The sequence below is a fragment of the Monodelphis domestica genome, chromosome 2 (genome assembly GCF_027887165.1).
Source record: "Monodelphis domestica isolate mMonDom1 chromosome 2, mMonDom1.pri, whole genome shotgun sequence".
NCBI classification, from domain to species: domain Eukaryota; kingdom Metazoa; phylum Chordata; class Mammalia; order Didelphimorphia; family Didelphidae; genus Monodelphis; species Monodelphis domestica.
Window position 1 is genome coordinate 538,562,503 of NC_077228.1, and position 17,935 is coordinate 538,580,437.

A 17,935-nucleotide genomic window follows, 5' to 3' on the forward strand; every position below is an offset into this window, starting at 1 on the left:
GATCAAAGCAAGAGGAGATCTCCCCAATTTCATTTTGAGCAAGGGAGGCGTGGGGGGCACAAAGAGCCCAGAGTTGGCTCTGCCAGGGGCACCTGCCAAGGAGAAGAGTGGGAGGGGGCTCGGATCACTCCCTGATGATACCCTTCCTCTCTCCCTCTCTCTCCTCTCCTCCGCCTGCCCCCCTCTACCTCTAATGGCTCTTTGTGGTAACTGCTCACAGATGATCTTTTCAGAATGATTCATTCCCGGCAGCTTCTCCCCTAGGGTTTGGCAAGAGTCAAAAGCTGCTGGACTTCTAATACCAGTGTTCCAGGATGTTGGCCAGGCCAAAGCAGCGGGGTGGGGGAGGCCACCCGTGGACTGGCTTGCTGCAGAGACTTCAAGGCCTTTCTTAGCAATGGATTGATGTCAATTGCTGCCAACTTCCGGCCACTTAAGGAGGATGGAGATTGGTTAGAAGGAAAATATTTCCACTGTGACTGACCTGCTGGTTGGTTTTTTTTTAATGCTTCCAGCTAATAGCTAATAGTTCACCTTGGGTCACGAGGAGTATCTCCCCTTCTCATTAGGCCTGGATCAGGTATCAGACTATAGATGAGATATTCGGGAAATTAAATTTTATTTTAATATGTGAAGAGCATTCAGTCTGGAGGTCTCACCTCTTCAGACAAATCAATGCCCCAGGATAATCCACCCACGGGAGGCATTCACTGAAAGAGGAACTGGAATCTTCCACCCGGGCTCCTGAAAGGCCTTTGGAGACTGAGAGACAGTCAGATTTCCAAGCCATTGAGGACATTTCAATCCAGCTCTTCTTTTGGTATTTCACATTTTCCATAACTGACCTTGCAGTCTATCACATACCATGCATGCATTTCCCATCATTCTCTGGTCCAACCCAAAGGATTTTCTTGCTGTTCTTCTCATATGAGGTTTGATCTCTTTCCTGTGAGCCTTTGCACATGCTGTTCCCCTGACTGGGAGGCCTTTTTCTATCCCCTTCTCTTCTTCTTCTTCTTCTTCTTCTTCTTCTTCTTCTTCTTCTTCTTCTTCTTCTTCTTCTTCTTCTTCTTCTTCTTCTTCTTCTTCTTCTTCTTCTTCTTCTTCTTCTTCTTCTTCTTCTTCTTCTTCTTCTTCTTCTTCTTCTTCTTCTTCTTCTTCTTCTTCTTCTTCTTCTTCTTCTTCTTCTTCTTCTTCTTCTTCTTCTTCTTCTTCTTCTTCTTCTTCTTCTTCTTCTTCTTCTTCTTCTTCTTCTTCTTCTTCTTCTTCTTCTTCTTCTTCTTCTTCTTCTTCTTCTTCTTCTTCTTCTTCTTCTTGTCTCTAGCACCTTTAAGGTCTCAACTCAAGGGTCACCTCTTGCTTTTCATGATTCCCCCAGCTTCCAGGGAATCTCCAGTAAAACAACCTCATTGTATATCATCAGCTGAACACATTTTCTCCTTGGATAGAAGGGAAGTTCCTTGAGGGCAGGGAAAAGTTTCGTTCTTGTCTTTGCACCCCCAGCACCAGGCACGGTGCCTAGGACCTAGGAGATGCTTCAGAAATGATTCTTAACTGATTGATTGATTCTTGACTCTAAGCCCAGGGCTCTCTGGTATTCATTATACCATGCTGCCTCTCAAAGGCCAGCCATTATTAGTTGGTGGTGTACCTTGAACGCTGCATACTTGGGTTCTTGAAATCCCTCTGCCTAGCAATGCTTGCAGGATGGGGGTAGGGCTGGGAGGTATTTTGGAACTCGTCCCCAGTGCCTCAGCTGATTAATGGGGCATCTCAGAGGTGGGCATCATGAGAGAGCATGCACATGCAGGTAATGTCCTTGATAAGCCCTGACTCTCCTCAAACCACATGGCACCAGTTGGCAACAAGGAAGATGGGAGTGGGGTGGGGGTAAGGGAGGATTACAGTGGCCCTGCTGTCTGCTATTCACAGGATGGAGAGGAAGAACATATGGGCCACAGTCCCTAATTTCCCTGACTGTTTCCTCTTGCTAGTGATGCCAAGGGACTTGTACCCTGCTCTCTCAGCCAAAAATTCCAATAGCTTGGCATGCATGGTTCACTGGTTTTCTACCTGCTTGGCCAAATCCTTTTCCAGGCCCTTGGACCCACATCAGAAATCATGTATGTGGAGTCAGAAAAGCATTAACCATGTCTGATAGGTCTATAATATGATAAAACCCTCTTGAGCCTGGGTTTCTTTTTTATGTTTCATTTGCATGTGGCATTATAGCTCTGAAGACCACATCCTGTCCTCCATGCCTCATGACCGTGACTGGCCATAGAGGGACATCTGCCCTGTCATCTTCAGCTTGCTGGCTCTGAGATTCCTGGAACTATTGCCGTAATTCTGGCATGGAGAACTCCATAGCCATTAAATAGTCCAGACTTTACTTCTCAGCAGATAACAAAGGCATGTTTGGATTCATAGCATCATGGTAGACACTAGTCATGCCCCTCATTAGCATCATTATTTTCCTTTTAGCAAGACTGGGGTTGGACCCCAGTGGACCCACATGGAACCCAAACTTGCTTTTTTAAAAATGCTTTGATAACTCGTATTTAATATCATCAATTTTCTTTACATTCCTACACATTGTATATATTTAGTTATTTTTGAGAAGTCCATAGGCTTCACCAGACTACCCAAGAGATCCAAAAAGAATCCCCAAAAGACAAAGAACCTCTGATCCAGTAGAGGAAGAATGTCCAGTCAAAGCTAGAATATGGAAGTGCCGTGGGCTCTCTCTTGGCCCCAGACTCTGCCCAATGTCATTGGAAATTGCCTTACATTCTCATAAATTGGTCATCTAGTCTTTGAAGGCTTTCAAGGAGGGGATACTTCCATCTCTCATTTTCCTTTCTAATAACTGATTATTGGGATGATTCTCCTTACACAGAGCCTGATAGCTTACCTCAGTAAATTCTATGTGATTGCCACTCACTCCTCTTAGTTTTGTCATAGGGGGCCTTGCAGAACATGCCTGATCCCTCCCATAAACAGTTACCACACCCCTTCCTCTTTTCCCACTCTGAGTCTTCTCTTTTCCAGACTAAACAACTCCCAGTTCCTTCAACTTACCCTCATGACACATTTAAGAGCCTATTATGACACCTGTCCTGGTTGCCACCCTCTGAACTTGCCCCATTTTGTCAAAGTTTTCTCAAATGTGGTACCCAGAACTGGGCACAACCCATCAGATGGACTTGGACTGGGTCAGAGTGCCAAAGAACTTTCACCTCCTTATTCCTGACTTGGTGTCTCTGAAGAGAATCTAAGATCACATTTGTTTACTTGGATGCCATACCATGCTGCCTATGTGGTTTAGAAGAAATACTCTGGGGGGGGGGGCAGTTGGGTAGCTCAGTGGATTGATATCCAAACATAGAGATGGGAGGTCCTAGGTTCAAATCTGGCCTCAAACACTTCCCAGCTATGTGATCCTGGGCAAGTCACTTAACCCCCATTGCCTAGCCCTTACCACTCTTCTGCCTTGAAAGCAATACACAATATTGATTCCAAGATGAAAGGTAAGGGGGAGAAGAAAGAAGAACAAGAAGAAGAACAAGAAGAAGAACGAGAAAGAGGAGGAGGACGAGGACGAGGACAAGGAGGAGAAAGAAGAAAGAAGAAAGGAGAAGGAGAAGGAAGAAAGGAAGAAAGGAAGAGAGAGAGAAAGAGAGAAAGAGAGAAGAGAGAAAGGGAGAAAGGAAGGAAGGAAGGAAGGAAGGAAGGAAGGAAGGAAGGAAGGAAGGAAGGAAGGAAGGAAGGAAGGAAGGAAGGAAGGAAGGAAGGAAGGAAGGAAGGAAGGAAGGAAGGAAGGAAGGAAGGAAGGAAGGAAGGAAGGAAGGAAGGAAGGAAGGAAGGAAGGAAGCCAGCCTTCAATTGCAGTTATCTCCAGGGACCCAGAAGCAGTTGCTATCAGAACCCTCCCTTTCTTCATGGGATGAAAAGTGGCTCTGGTCCTGAAATAATCCACATCCCAGATGAATCCTAGGGGTGAGGAGATGGGGATCAGACTGTTCTTCACACTGTGTGTCACTGCAACCCCCTTCCCTTGAGTTTTGTGGAAAGTCATTGCAACAAAGCTTGGGTACAGTTCATGGTTTTGGTCTCTCTTAAAAGAAACATCTAGAAAATTATTCATTGTACAAATTGGTTATCAGGTATAGGACAGCTACTTATTTCTCTATCACAAGAGATATGTTTAAACACAAAAGACTCGGCCTGCTCATTAACAAACATTGAAAATATCAAACAAGAACTCATCAGATCCATTGGATTCTTCTGAGAGATAAAAGTCCATCTTGTGGGCCTGCCAAAGAGACAGTTCTCATTTGATTTGTTTTTCCCATTTGACAAACTCCTCAAGTCTAGACTTTCTGGCTGGCCAGGCAAGACTCTTCAATCCAAGGCCAAGATGATCCTGAAGGTAGCCAACCCTCTTTGGAGCAGTGATTTAATAGCAGGATGTGACTCTTGTTGGGCAGCTGAATGGACAAGAAAAGCAGTATGGACTATTTCTTGGTATCTAAGAGAAGCAATATGGGAGACTGGTTAGAAGATTATGACCTAACATGGAAATAGGTTTTGAACAATGATACATGTATAACCCAGTGGAATTGCTTGTCAGCTCTGGGAAGGGGAAGGGAAGAATCATGAATCATATAACTGTGGAAAAATAAATTTTAAAAAATTATTTAAGATTTAAGAAGACCTGAGTTCAAGAACCCACTTGTGACATATACTGACTGTCATTTAATCTTTCAGTGCCCCATAGCAATTCATTCATTAAAGTAAAACTAGTTGCAGATTCGAATTGATGGGCAGAATTTCTTCACTAACAGAAATTGGTAAAATCCGAGGTCCACACTAGGTCTCGGTCCCCCCATCTTCCTTTCCACATTATGAGTAGAATTTCAGTTCCTCAAGGAACTTATATTACACATCTTGATCTTCACATCCCTTTGCAAATAGTAGGTGCTTAATAAATGTTTATTGTACTGGGTTGTTGGAAACAAAAAATATGGACTGATCTTTATGAGGTTCTTATCTTCATTCACCCCAGACTGGGCTGCAGAACATGATCCTGGAATATGTTTGTTGGAAAGAGCATCTAGTCCAGAGGGCAGGTTCAAGAATTTCTAAAGGTCATGTCATTAAAGATTCATGAGCAAAGCTTCCAGCCTCAGGGATATGATATTTGAAAGCAAAAGAGGAAAAATCAATCAGGCTGTATTTATGTGGCCCTGAGTACCAAGCAAGCATCAGGCCAGGCTCAGGTGATATGGAGAAGTGTGACCTGTAATCTCAGCCCTCAGAGAGCCTGAAGATGAGGAGATCCAATTAAGCCAATGAAATGCCTCCATTTTGTAAGCAGTCATCAGCCTCGAAGCAGTTTTAGACTCCCAGTGGCCCCTCTGCCCTTGTCAGATACCATCTGGAGTACTGGGTTCAGCCCTGGGCACCACAGTTTAGGAAAGACTCAGAGAAGAGCTGACAAGCATCCACAGGGCATCTGGAATTAGATGGCAGCCAAGGCTGCCCATCCCACCTCAGGTTGAGTTAGTTCTAAGGGTGAGGAAATTCTTGGCCTTAAATTACCCAAATCTGCCTCTCGGTAATTTCAAAGCTGGAGAATGTCCAAGAGTAATGGGGATTGGGAAGGGCTTTGAGTCCTGATCCTCTGAGAATCAGTTGAAGGAACTGAGGATGGGAATCCTGGAGAAGAAACCATTTAGGGGGGACATGATAACTTCAATGGGTCTTCCATTCTAATGAGGGAAGCCCACCTACAAAAGGGAGCTAAAAGAGAGTGGCCATACTCAAGGATGGGCATTATGGCAAAGTCCAAAAGGTCAGAAACAAATACAGACAGCAACTAGTCTGAGCTCCTCTTCTAAATGGAGCTTCTAGGAGGAACTCACCAACAAGATAAAGAGGCCAACTGAGGTACATATGGCAGACAGATGTTCCAGGGTGAGGAGGCTGCAGGGATAATTGTAAGCTCCAAGAGGGCAGGCACTGTTCCCCTTGGTCATCAAGCCTAATACAGTGCCTGGCACAGAGTCTCTGCTTAATACATGCATGAGTATTGGTTAATTCTTTGCTGTCCTTTTAACAGATGGTGGGGCCTTCAGTACCCCAAACACCCCACCAGTGGTGTTGGTTGAGTGCTTGACAAACATGGGAAATGTCTCCCATATGGCCCCAAGCCGAGATTTCTCACAAGCATTTAAACAATAAGAAAAGACAAAGAATAAAACCAAATGTCTTAGCCTGGATTAGTTTTTGACAGAGGATGAAAGAATTTGCCCTTATGATGACAAAAGAAACCAGGAGGTCCTGGGACTGTAAATAATTGTTAATAATAATAAAAATAATAATTTTCATTTGTGTTGTACTCTGAATTAGGACAGTCTTCTCATGTTATCTTCCCCATTTTACAGATGAGGAAACTGAGGTACAGAGAACTGCAGTGGCTTTTCTGAGGTCATGTAACTAGAGTCAGAGAAGATATTTGAACTTGCCACTCATTACCAGAATGATTGTAGCAACCTCCTGCTATGTCTTCCTGCCTCCAGGTCCAGGGCTCTATCTACTGTGTCATCTAGCTGCCTCTAACCTCATCAGTGGTGTAGGAGTCCAATAAGGTAAGGCAGGTAAAGCTTTTGACTAATCTTATGATGAGTGGGTTTCCTCCTAGTGGAATGGATGCCCCTTGAGGGCAAGGACTACTTTTCATCTTTTGCCTTCACACCTGAGAAGACAATGGCCTTGGCCAATTGGCCATTGGCCTTAAAGGTGGTAAACCCTTGATGGGGCTCTTCCAATCACCTCTAATTCCCTGAGCTTTCTCTTTATCACATCTTAGTATGATTATTTGTAATAATCATATTTTATTTCTATATTTATAAATTTTATAAATTTATGTACAAAAATGCAAATTGTCTCTGCTCTAGAATTGTCCCCTCCTTACTCATAACCCATCCTGCCCCTTTCCTGTAAGCTCCTCCCCATCCAATTTGGCTAGAAACTTCTATGCTCCACGAAACTTTGTTAAATGGGGCAGGGCACATGGGAAAGTCTAAGTGAGACCTGCTCCTCCCTGTAGAACCACTGGTGCTCCTGGGCCTCCCTGTGTGGGACCACCCAGGAAGTACAGAGAGTCTAAGGGGGTTAGCAGGTCTCACCCTGGACCATCCACTTCCTTTCTCTTTCTGCCATGGACTAAGGTCATCTCACTCATTACCTGAACTCCTATGCTGGCTGGGTCCCAGGAGGATCTTGGTCCTTCTAGACATTCAATCTTTTCTTTCAATCTTTTCTTTCAATCTCTCTGGAGATTGTAGTCCAGACATATCCTTGCCCTCCAGCCCCACCCCCCATGCCTGTGTTCTTCTCAAGCTCTGCCACAAGCTCTCTTTGGGGTGGGGGTGAAAATTCACCGGCTAAAATTCACTGGTCCTTCAGCCAGCATTATGCATTTCATTATGCATCTGCCAGGTGTCAGGCCCTGAGCTAAATGCTGTGGCTACAAAGGGAGACAAAAGGCAGTCTCTGCTCTCATGGAGATCAGAGTTGAAGGATGGAGACAACACACAAACAACTATGGATAAATGAGACAGGATAGATTGGGTGTTGTCTTGGAGGGAAGACCCTAAGAATAAAGACTGGGAAAGGCTCCCACCAAAAGTGAGCCTGGGTCATTCTGCTAGAAGCTCCTAGACCTAGTGATGGAAGGGACCTGTGAAACCATCTAGTCCAGTTTCTGAATTCTGTAGTAGGTAAACTGAGGCATTTGCATAAAGTGACTTGCCCACCATGACATAGAGAATGCTTAGATGTACAGCTATAGGGGACCTCGGACACCACATAATCCAGCACTTCATTTTAGAAATGAAGAAACTGAAGTCCCAAGGTGGAAAGTGAATTGCCCTATGTCCCATGGGTGGGCAGCAGAGCTCGATCCTGGCTGTGTCTTCTGACTCCAAAGCAAGGATCTTTTCACTATACCTACGATGGCCAGCATGCTTACTGCTTATTTGAAGTTTGCTTCCTCGACATGCTGGATCCTCTGTTTATCAAAGCCAGCCATGGTTCTCTCGGGCCTTACTGATTCTTCCACCATTTCTGGCATGGCTGGAGCCACCCTGGAGCTCTAGTTCATCCCTTCCTCGTGGGGAGGGCTCTGCTTGCTCCATGGTGGTTGCTTGTTTTGTGGAGATGGAAGAAGTAGAAATAGATCCTCTCTCCTCAAAGGACCTGGCTCCCCTCATCAAGCCTTTGACAGCACTACCATCACTAGGCTTCTCAGGCGAAGTCAGTCATCTGCTGGACTGTTTTCATCCACAGCCACCTGTAGGGTGAGCAGAATAAAAAAAGAATTGAATTCCCACAAAAACTGCAGGAACCAGTGTTCACGCCCTGACCTGAGATATTTCAGGAATATTAGCAACAGCAGCCATTCCCAAATCCTGGAATGCCATGGGCCCTGGCTTGTGGCTGGAATGACGTCCTCCTTCTGCAGGGAATGCTCTCAGCGTGCCACATCCAGGACTAAACTGCCCCAAGTAGCTCAGCATCTTTCCCATTGCCTTTGGCTGAGCTGAAGCCAAAGCTTCCCCATGGAAGAAGCATGCAGGACCCACTGTCCTAAACAGGTAAAACCCAGAAGGATGTGCATGTGACAGGACGACCACCAAGTACCTGATCATCTAACGTTACAAAGTTCTCAGTTTCCATTCCAGTAAAATGAAGGCCTTAGACTAGAGGTCAGCATGGAAAATGCATTGGAGTCTGACTCTTTGGGAACCAGGCCTAAAGATAGGAGGTTCTGGGTTGTGACTTGCCTCAGATATTTCCTAGCTGTGTGACCCTGGGCAAGTCTCTTCACCCCCATTGCCTATCCCTTACCACTCCTCTGCCTTGGAACCAATACACAGTATTGATTCTAAGATGGAAGGTAAAGGTGAGAGACAGACAGACAGAGACAGAGACAGACAGACAGAGAGACTGAGACAGACAGACAGAGATAGAGAAAGATACTGAGACAGAGAGGGGGAGAGAGAGAGAGAGGAAGAGAGAAAGAGAGAGAGAGGAAGAGAGAGAGAAGAAGAGAGAGGGGGAGAGAGACAGACAGAGAGAGACAGAGAGAGGGAGAGAAAGAGAAGGAGAGAGAAAGAGAGAGAAGAGAGAGAGAGAGAGAGAGAGAGAGAGAGAGAGAGAGAGAGAGAGAGAGAGAGAGAGAGAGAGAGAGAGAGAGAGAGAGCTGGATTTCAAATAAGTGGACGTTAGTGCAAATGCCCATTCTGCCATATAATAGCTGTATACTTTGAACAAGAGACAAAAACACCCTAGGCCTCAGTTTCCTCATCTGTAAAATATGAGGGTTAGACTAGATGACTTCTGAGCTCTCATCAAGCTAGGAGTCAATGATACTAAGTCCTATAAACTCTCCAGCCTCAGTTCCTTTACCTGTAAGTGAAGGGGTTGAACTCAAGGACCCCTAATGCCCAAATCTCTCATCTTGGATGATGTCTAGTCTGCCAGGCTCTCACACTGTATCAGTAAGTATTTTAAGTGCCTACTCTGAGCCAGGTATGATGCTGGGAACACAAATACAAAAAATGAAACCAGCCTCACTCAGAAGCTGCCATTCTGATGGAAGAGACAATTAAGTCTGGATGAAAAGTCTAAATAAGAAAGGAATATGGATATACACAAAATATTTAAATGTAAGGGAGTTTCAAATCTGTAAATAGTTCTGGTCATAGACTCAGAGCTGGGTGGAACCTCATAGGCCACCCAGTCTGACCCCACTAATTGTAGAGAAGAGGAGCTCATGGCCAGAAAGGTTAAACAACTTATCCAAGATAATGTAGCTATTGTGTACCAACGAAGAGATTTGAACCTAGTTTTTCTGATTCTAAATCCACAGTTCTCAAAAGGCTTTGTTTTTCTGGGCAGCAAGATGGCTCAGTGGATAGAATCTAGGCCTGGAGTTGGAAGAAGCTGGATTCAAATCTAGCCTCTAATACTTCCTAGCTGTGCTACCCTGGGCAAGTCACTTAATGCCAATTGCCTACCCCTTATCAAATTCTTGGAACTGACACATGTATTGATTTGACGATGAAAGGTGTCTTTTTTTAAAGTCATTTTTCTTTGAGTTGATCTGACACCTGGATCAGATTGTCACTAGAGTGTTGGGTTCGATGGCAGGGCAGCCCACTCGAAGATCATTATGGACAAATGAGAGAGTATCCAGAGGAAGCTGACAAGGATGGTGATGAGCTTTTGGGGTTAAGTCATTTTCGGTCCTGATCAACTCTTCATGATTCCATTTGGGGTTGTCTTGACAGAGATCCTGGACTGGTTGATCATTTCCTTTTCCAGTTCATTTTACCAATTGAGGAAAGTGAAGCAAACAGAGTTAAGTGACTCACCCAGAGTCACATAGCTAAGAAATGTCTGAGGCTGGATTTAAACTGAGAAAGATACTTCCTAGCTGAGTGATCCTGGGCACTAAATCATTTAACCCCCATTGCCTAGTCCTTACCACTCTTCTGCCTTGGAACCAATACACAGCATTGATTCTAAGATGGAAGGCAAGGATTTAAAAAAAGAAGAAGAAAAATAATGTGTATGAGGGGCAGCTAGGTGGCTGAGTAGACTGAGTGCCTAGCTGGAAGATAGGAAGTCCTGGGTTCAAATCTGGCCTCAAACACTTCCTATCTGTGTGACCCTGAGCAAGTCACTTAATCCCAGTTGCCTAACCCTTACCCTTCTCCTACCTTGGAGCCAACACTTAGTACTGATTCTAATACAGAAGGTAAGGGTTAAAAAAAATAATGTGTGTAATAAATACAGATAAATATGGGAGGATCTCTAAGAACTGTCAGCAGAGCCAAGAAAATCATATACACAGTCACTAAAATAATATAAAAGGGGGGGGTGACAACTTAAAAACCAAAAGTAAATGCAGCAGAATTATAAAGACCAAGCAGGACTTTGAATGAAAAGATATGAAAAGATTCCCTCTTCGTGGAGGTCGGAAGTCCCCAAGTGTTATTCATTGCAGGAGATTTTCAGCTTTTCAATGCAGAAATCCATTCTACTGATTTTTTCCTCTCTAAAAAAAGATGGGATGGCTCTCTGGATAGGGGAGAGAGAAGGATCCTTGGTGAAATAACAGAAAAAATCAAGAGAAACTTATTTTAAAATGAAAGGCTGGCTGAAACTCTACGGCTACAAACTCCTGTCAGAGGAGCCATCCTCTGTTTACTCTATAAAAGCAGGCTATGAAATCAGCTCTTAATGACTCCTTCCTTTCTCCTCTGTCCCTCCCTCTTCTCCCAGCATCCCCTCTTCACCCATGCCTCTTAAGAAGACAGATTGATGTAGAATCTAATAGACCTATATCCTGGAAGGAAAGCAGAAGCTATTCCAATTCTTAACTTCTTTCTCAGTGGAATCTTGTGTCAGAAGACCATGCCAGTGTAGACATATGCTTGCATATGATTGGCGAGGAGAAATCCTGATCGTTGGCTATCTCAGCTTAACAGAGCCTGATAGATTTCCTGCAGAAGAGCCCAGTTGAGTCAGACACATTCAGGTACACTCAGTCTGAGAGCATTCTTCCTGGACAATGGTCATGAATTCCAGCTTCTGAGTGGAGTTGGAGCGAGAGAGGAGAGGAGAGGAAGAAGATTTCCATTTCTCAGTGGTGTCCTTTCTAAGAAGAAAAAAGATGTTTCCTGGGTGGTGCCTTGTGGGTAAACCCAGATTCAAATATTCCCACATTAGAGTCATTCTCTTCCGTAGCTCTCTGAGAGACTTTGGGGGTGAAAGTTGCCCGCACTCAGTTCTGATTCATGTCTCTTGGGTTTGCTCGATTATTTTTCTTTGGTACAATGGAATGATATCATGTCATGTTTTTATTGGGGAGGGTAATCTATCAGGAAATTACGTAGGTTAAAAAATTCATCAATAAAACTTCTTATAGCTTTTCAAGGAAGTTGGAGATTATGTCATTAATTTTCTCTTTAAAAAAAACAAAAACAAAAAAACTCTTACCGTCTGTCTTAGAAGCCATATTAGACATCCATTCCAAGGCAGAAGAGCAGTAAGGGCTAGACAATTAGGGTTAGATGACTTGCCCAGGGTCACACAGCTAGGAAGTGTCTGAGGCCAAATTTGAACCCAGGACCTCCCATCTCCATGCCTGGCTCTTTATCCACTGAGCTACCTCACTGTCCCATCCATTCTTAATAGCTTATTCTTGAGCAGTTGGGTAAAGTAGATGCACAGTATGACTCTCCCCTGGGAAAGGGCTGAGCCAATATTTCTCTTTCTTTCACCCTATCCTTCCTCTTAGTATACTTGAATGACAAGGCTAGGTTCAGGAAGAGATCAAATAAACCCAGCAGGTCTGGCTTTTCATCACCCTCAGGGAGAACAACCTCAAATCAGAAGGGCCTTCCTTTAGCCCTGGAATTGGAGGACTTTCAGCAAAGCTAGATGGCCGCCTAGAAGGCTGTTGTAGAGACGGGGATGATGGGTGGACATTGTTCAGTTCACTGCAGAAGTGGACGGGACTGGCTATCTCTCAGGTCTCTTCCAGCTCTCAGGATCTTGTATCCAAGTGTCTAAACACTTGACTGGGGACCCCCTCGGACCTCATCCCAAAGGTCATAAGGAGAAAAACAGAACAAGAAGAAGATGCAGAAGAGTGATCTCACCATCTATGCCATTTATTATTGGGAGACTCATTTCTGATTTCTCTATCGTTCTATCCCTCTAAAGTCCTCACTAGCTAATGCTCATTGTTTGAATGTGAAGATCCTAGGATTAATGATTATTACAGAGGTCACTGTGTCCAAACTCCTTGTTTTACAAATAAGGAAACTGAGGCCCAGAAAGCAGAATTGATTTGCTGGAGGTGACAAGAAGTCACCAAGCTGGCATTCGAACTCAGGTCCTTGGACTCCAAATTCAGTGCCCTTTCTACTATATCATGTTAGACATTTTATCCCTCAAATCCCTGGATCTCAGTGCTGGCAGGCAGGGCATCCAACCCAGCCCATATTTAGCCCGGGATCAGGACTACTAGAACCCCAGAAAATAGCCCAAAAGAGTTTGCTGGGAGCCCTCTCCCTTCCACTCTGGAAGAGGACCTAACTCTGACAATAAACTTGGAGCAGCTTGTCTTTCTACAGTGGCTTGGACCGTCCTGGCTCTGTGCCTAGAATGGGCAGAGTATTTTTCCCCATCTCCGAGCTCCAACAGCTGGGGCTGTCGGGTAATAGTCAGTGCAGCCCTCGCGAGGAGCTAGAGAAGGGAATGAGCGCAGAACGCAGAGACGGAAACCAAACGTGCATCTAAAACGGGTTTACAGGTCGGCCTGGAAAAGGGAAATTGGAGCGAGCTCGGACTAAGCGCTGCATTCCAGACGCCCCTCCCAGCTCCGAGTCTTCGGCCCCAGGAGCTGAAATCTCCTGCCCGGGGCTAGGCATGCCGGGAAGGATCCCCTGGGAGCTCCTGCCCAGGCACTTCATCTTCTCGGAGGGCCCTAACCACCTGCCTAGGCTTCAGTCTGGGGCCTGGCATGAGTCCCTGCAGCTTCTGCAGCCCCGGGCAGCCACGTGCCACAAAGAAGAAAAGGAAGCAGCCCCTTCACGTGTTCCTCCGGACTGCTGCTGCGGCATCCCTCCCTTCCTCCCTCTACATCCTTGTAAACAGACTGGCGTGGTCCTCCGGCTCCCTCCATAGGCAGCTCCCGGCTAGATCCTTCCTGCAGCGACACCAAGTGGCCACAGGGAGGTGGGGCAGTGGCCAGATGAGCATTTATCTCCTCTTGAGCCTGGATCCAGATGTTCCTAAAGGGAGATCAGGAAGAGACCTCAGCGGTCCTTGAGTCCAACCCCTCATTTAAGAGACGGGGAAACTGAGGCCCGGGATGGGGCAGTAACATCCAAAATGACAGAGTGGCTCTATCACCTTCGAGATGAAATATAAAGACCTTTTGCCTCAGAGCTCCACATGCAAGCCAGGGGCCAACAAACAGCCCTGGACCCCGGATCTTTCTGACTCCAAGGCCAGTTCTCTAGCCTCTTGGTCCCATTGCTCTGTCTAATGTCCATGAAGAGGAAATTGGAAGAGGAGGAGGAAGGCATCACTTTCCTTGGGATCTTGAAGACCTTCAAGGAGAAAACCAGTTTTGGAGGAAGAGAGAGGGGGAGAGGGATAAAGGGTAGAAGGGAAGAGAAGAAAGAAGGGGAGAGGGGGAGAGGAGGGAGAAGGAAGGTGAGAGAGAATAAGGGGAGAGGGGAGAAACCCTCATCGAGGGAAATTCACTGAACTCCATTTCCCAGAAGCCTTTGTGTGGATTCCTTCCCCTAGCAACATCACCTAGTCTGCACTCTGATTGGCTAGGAGTATTTCCAGTTCATGAAATTTGAAAGGATGAGGAATTTCTTGAGATGAGAGTACCACAGGGGTGTCATGCAGAGATGAGAAAGGCAAGAAAACATGGCAGCTGCATCCAGATAATAATGAGGCTAGCCCAGCCGGCAGAGGCAACCAGCGGGAGGAGGGAGGAGATAGGTCAGTGGACACAGCTCATGACATCCCTTAGATTACAATTTCCATCACGTCAAGAGAATCAAAAGGGAACTTCCCAAAGCCCTCTCGTTGAGCTGCCGAGAAGCCGTGCTTTGCTGATCTTCCCAAGTCCCTTCTCCTCAGCGAGTGGCTGAGTCCCTCTGGCGCCCTGTTCAAGGCACTGAGGGTGAGCGGAATGCACTCCCAGGGCTGGATCCAATGGGGAATCGGTGCCTGGAGTGCTTCACGCTTCCTTACCACCATTCTTATGGTTTCATGAAGCCTTTCTGTGGGTTTTCTGGCTTGGCTTGGAATTAGAAGGTACAGCAGGGGGGACTCAAATAGCCTTTCCCAACGTCAAACGAATCAGGAGAGGGACTGAACCAGCGCTGACCCAATCTATCGATAGGCTGTTCTGTGCTTGTACTCTTGGATGGTCAAAGACTTGGACGGGAATCAGCCAGATCCACTATGGAAACTTCATGGAAGAGGCAGCTAAGTAGCATAGTAGATAGCCAGGAAGCACAGTGGATAAGGTGCCAGACCTGGAGTCAGGACGACTTGGGTTTGAATCTTGCCTCAGACACTTCTCTGCTGTGTGACCCTGGGCAAGTCACTTACCCCTGAATGAATGCCTAACTGTAACCCTTGCCCTTCTTAGAGTTGTTACTAGAATAGGTTTTATATATATTTTATATATACACATTTATATTTATAATATATATATTTACTTAATATATTATATAATATATAGCATATATATTTAATATCCTACTCTGTGAGTGTGCTTTTACACAGACTGTTCCCCAGCCCTAAAATCCTTTAGCTGCTCACTGATGCTTTTTAAAAGCCCTTTCAAGATGAATAGAAGGGCCACCTCCTACAGGAAGCCTCTGCTGATGCCCCAAATGTTAGCAACCTCATGTTACTTTGTATTTATTGTGTATCTATGTTGTATTCACTTATTTGTTTACATGTTGCCCTACCCTTCAGCATAACCAAATCTCTTTGATTAGAAGAAATTCCCCCTTTAGTCAATGAATAAGTGAGGATTGAGTGTCTGTACAATACAAGTTGGATAGCAAAATAAAAGGGTTTTAGGATTATTGATGAATATCTGGAAAGGACCTTAGAGACTAATTAGTTTGCCAAACCCTTTCATTTTACAGAGGAGGAAACTGAGGCTCAGAGAGTGTGACTTGTGCAAGATTACTTGGAAAATAGGTAGCGAAGATGGACCTGTAATCTCCTCCTAGTCTCCAAATCCATTGTTCTCACCACTACAACGCGTTGCTCTCTCCTCATTCTTTTTCTTTACCCCTTACTTTCTGTCTTCATAACAACCCTAGAACAGAAGAGCAAAGATGGGGTAAAGTGAATGGCTCAAAGTTACACAGATGGGCAGCATCTGAGGCCAGATTTGAAATCAAGATCTCCCAACTCCAGACTTTCTGCTCTATTCTCTGCCACCTCACTGTTCTTTCTCATTCTGGTTTTTGAGCTCAAACCTGAGGGACCTAGAAAGGAATAACTCTTCCTCCATTTCCATATTTTAAAATGATTGTCTGAGTTCCCCAAAGCTCAATTATTCTTTCTTTCAAAGAACTTGAATTTGAATCCCAACCTCTGCCACTTACTAGCTTTGTGATTTTAGGCAAATTACTTATTTGACTCAATTTGGGGGAGAGGGTGGGCCTGGGGGCAGCTAGATGGCTCAGTAGATTGAGAGCCAAGCCCAGAGATGGGAGGTCCTGGATCAGACATTTCCTAGCTGTGTGACTCAGGCAAGTCACTTAACACCCATTGCCTAGCCCTTACCAGACTTCTGTCTTAGAATTGGTATCAATTTTAAGACCGAAGGGAAGGATTTTTTTTTAATGGACCTCAGTTTCCTCCTTTGTAAAATGCTGCATTTTGACTGGATGATCTCTGAAGGCTCATCTAGCTCTAGATCAAGGTCCTCTATTGAGTCTCTTTGACAATCTCTAAATGGCATCTGTGGGCATGTCCCCATCTCCTCTATGAGTAAAGGCTCTAGAACATAGCCCAGCCTCTCCTTTGTTGTACTGCACTGGCCTTCTTAAGAAGACTTACCTGCTCCCCCAGGTGAGAGAAATCATTGGGTCCAACTCTGAGACCTTAATGTAGCCCAATACTGATAGAAAAAGAAGATGGCGGAAGGGCATTCCACACCTGTTGGCTTGACTGACCCTTCTCTAGCATGGAATCCTCGCCTTGAAGCAGCCCTCTCTCCACTGAGGATAGGGAGCTACCCAGTTTCTAATATTACAATGAATACAAATGGTAATCTTCACAGTTTGGGAACTTCCTATAAACCAGTAGAAAAAATGGATCCCTGGGGTCAGAGGCACCCAGAAAAGAGGGAGGAACATTAAAGATTCTCTAGGCCAAACCCTTCAGTTTATGTGAGGAAACTGAGGCCCAAAGGGGGGCAGTGATTTGCCCAGTGGAGACAGCAGCACTGAGCTTCAAACCCAGGACCAGAGTTCCCTCTGCACCAGGTTCCTTCTCAATGTGCTGCATTGCCCCAGAAGGATTCTCTATCTCTTCCATTAGCGGTTTAAAATAGAGTTTATTTTTGGATTCTCCCATCTTAAATGCTGGTGCTGAGGAGGGCACAATCATTGCCTGAGTCCATTTGGAGTCTTCCAAAGTCTCTTCTTTCTCTGGCTATAGCATCTCGTTCCTGGTCTTCAGCCGAGGATTCTCCCAGGAGCTCGGGAGGCAATACTCTCGCAGACTGTCTTTGAAGTAGCACACCTGGATTTCTCTCCCCTGCTGGTCTATGGCTTCTGAAACAAACAATGGAGAATAATGACCATTTGTGAGAATTTGGGCCCTCCTGGCCTGCTGGGGATAGCTCACCAAGGTTGGGCACTTTCCCAGAGTCCCTTTCTGCCATGCACCCAAGAGCACTCTGGTAACATCAAAGCTCCCAGGGCTTCTGCCTGGGAACAAGGGGTGTCTCATCAGTATTGAAACTGGCCTGCTTCCTCTGGGGCTGAAAGGACCTGAGCGAGTCACACATCTGAGCAGGCAGGAGAGCAGCCTTTGGGGGCAGTACAGGAAAAAATAGATGGGATGAAAGTTAGCTTGAATGTCTAAGCAAAAGGGTGTTTGATCTCTCGCTCTGGCCTTCCCACCAGCCAGGCTCTCATCAGTTCCCACTGCACCCAAGGGAATTAGGAAATTTAAGAACACAATCCCAATGAAGGAGAGAGAAAGAGAGAGAGAGAGAGAGAGAGAGAGAGAGAGAGAGAGAGAGAGAGAGAGAGAGAGAGAGAGAGAGAGAGAGATCAGAAGAAAGAGGAAG

At 45.4% G+C, this 17,935-nt stretch overlaps 1 protein-coding gene across 5 annotated transcripts in view; it reads right to left on the bottom strand.

The window, feature by feature from the left end:
* Window positions 1-2,546: 2,546 nt before the first annotated feature.
* The window catches only part of LOC103094251 (germinal-center associated nuclear protein-like), a 59,439-nt gene continuing 44,050 nt past the window's right edge, over window positions 2,547-17,935 (bottom strand). For all 5 annotated transcript variants that reach the window (XR_008916900.1, XR_008916898.1, XR_008916899.1 and 2 more), the window contains 4 exons: window positions 16,696-17,414; window positions 15,880-15,946; window positions 8,039-8,359; window positions 2,547-4,531 (listed from right to left, as the gene is read on the bottom strand). The gene's annotated coding sequence lies outside the window, so the exon portion shown is untranslated. The remainder of the gene's footprint in view (window positions 4,532-8,038; window positions 8,360-15,879; window positions 15,947-16,695; window positions 17,415-17,935) is intronic.